This window comes from Penaeus monodon, chromosome 16 (assembly GCF_015228065.2).
Source record: "Penaeus monodon isolate SGIC_2016 chromosome 16, NSTDA_Pmon_1, whole genome shotgun sequence".
NCBI classification, from domain to species: domain Eukaryota; kingdom Metazoa; phylum Arthropoda; class Malacostraca; order Decapoda; family Penaeidae; genus Penaeus; species Penaeus monodon.
In genome coordinates, this window is record NC_051401.1 from 41421836 (window position 1) to 41423914 (window position 2079).

The window sequence follows — 2079 nt, forward strand, 5'->3', positions numbered from 1 at the left end:
AAAAACATAATAGCAGCAGATGTTATATATGAACCCAAAGGACTGTATCAATGCACGGTACAGATATACTAATCATCGCATCAGATTGCTTAAGATCAAACGTGACAGCGTGAATCAACTCCTTTGGGATTGGATTTCATATGATCGGCTTTCTTTTTTTTCTTCTTTTTTTCGCTTACTCGTGTTTTCAACACTTATAGATCTGTGGGAGAAGAAATAAACCGGAGAATTCGTTGTTCCTCGCGTTAGGCTTATGTATTTATTATGCGCATATACTATAGATATACTATGATATGGTAGAGAAAAAAAAACATAATGCTCAATCTACTAAGGTATCTATATCTGTATCAAACTCCTCTATCATTTCGTCACATTCTTTGGGAAATTATATAGTATACACGCGCCGCTATGACGACGTTAAGAGTAATGTCTACGGCAAAATAGGCCACGATATTTAAGAACAAGATCTGCCCTTGGCCTAGGCAGAGAGACTAGGCTTCAGCAGAGAGAGGAAGATCGACGTGCTCCGTGTGCCTTATCTCCTCTGACGTCATTACTTACGTAAACGATAGAGACTGGATACTCACGTGGTGCTTCCAGGTGGTGGGAAGCAGAGCGAGAGAGAGGAAAAGAGTTGAATATCGGAATGAATTTTGTTTTCGATTATCGTTCTTAGCGTTTTTTAAAGAGAGAGAGAGTTTGTGTGTCTGTGCACACACACACACACACACACATACACACACACACACACACACACACACACACACACACACACACACACATATATATATATATATATATATATATATATATATATATATATATATATATATATATATATATATATGTGTGTGTGTGTGTGTGTGTGTGTGTGTGGTGTGTGTGTGTGTGTGTGTTGTATGTATTATATATATATATATATATATATATATATATATATATATATATATATATATATATATATATACATATATATATATATATATATATATATATATATATATATATATATATATATATATATATATATGTGTGTGTGTGTGTGTGTGTGTGTGTGTGTGTGTGTGTGTGTGTGTGTGTGTGTGTGTGTGCATGTGTGTGTGTGCATGCATGCATGTGTATATACACACATGTATGTGGCGTTACCGAGCTGCCGTAAATTTTTTACTTGTTTCTTTATGATTCGATACTCTCATTATCTAATGTTTAACACTCCACAATTAAATGGAAACTGCCACCACTGACTTTTAAAGAATGTCAGATCTTAAATACTTGGGATTAGTTATTATCAAGAGGAAAATTTAAAGATTATTTTCACTTCAGTATTTATTGAATTAATATTGCCTTAATCTTGGGTTCTAGAATTTTCCAAGTTACAACTTGGGAGATCTGTCTAAGAATGTTCGAGTAACTTACCGATTTACAGGTTCAGATGCACCGAGTGTGGGGTCTGCTCTAAGACTGACGACTTTTCGTCACACATTTTGCCGCTCAGCCTGGCTCTCATATGTTTCTCTTCATTGGTTCTTTTCCCATATACACCACTTCATTGGTTATTTCCTTGTCCGATGAACATGCCCCTATGGTTAAGACATGCCTACACTATCAACAGTACTTTGTTGTTCACGTTTTCCTGAGCCAGGTCAAAAGCTATTACTTGTGTTAAGTTTGCCTAATAAGTCAATGGGGTGCGAAACCGCATACAAACAAGTGGGTAGGCTTGGCTGCCATGTGGTGTAAACTGGGTGAGACTTTCTTGGGTTTGTTTTACTACTTCACTTGTTAAAAGATAATACAGGCGTTACACCACAGACCCCCTTCTTCAGTTTCGTGTGTCCCACACGAACGACAGAGGTAAAACCCAAACAGATCTCCAAAAACGGCAATGATAAGGGATACGGTAATTCCTAACTGTATTGCTGCCGGACATGAGAAAAAACTCCACGTACCCAATCACAGGGAGAGAATACAACCCTGTGTATCCACAGAACTTGGACTCCTCCTAGGACATTGGGCCAGCGGGATGAAAAACCTCTCCAGTACTAAACAAAACAACTAGTATAATACATCTGACTTTAC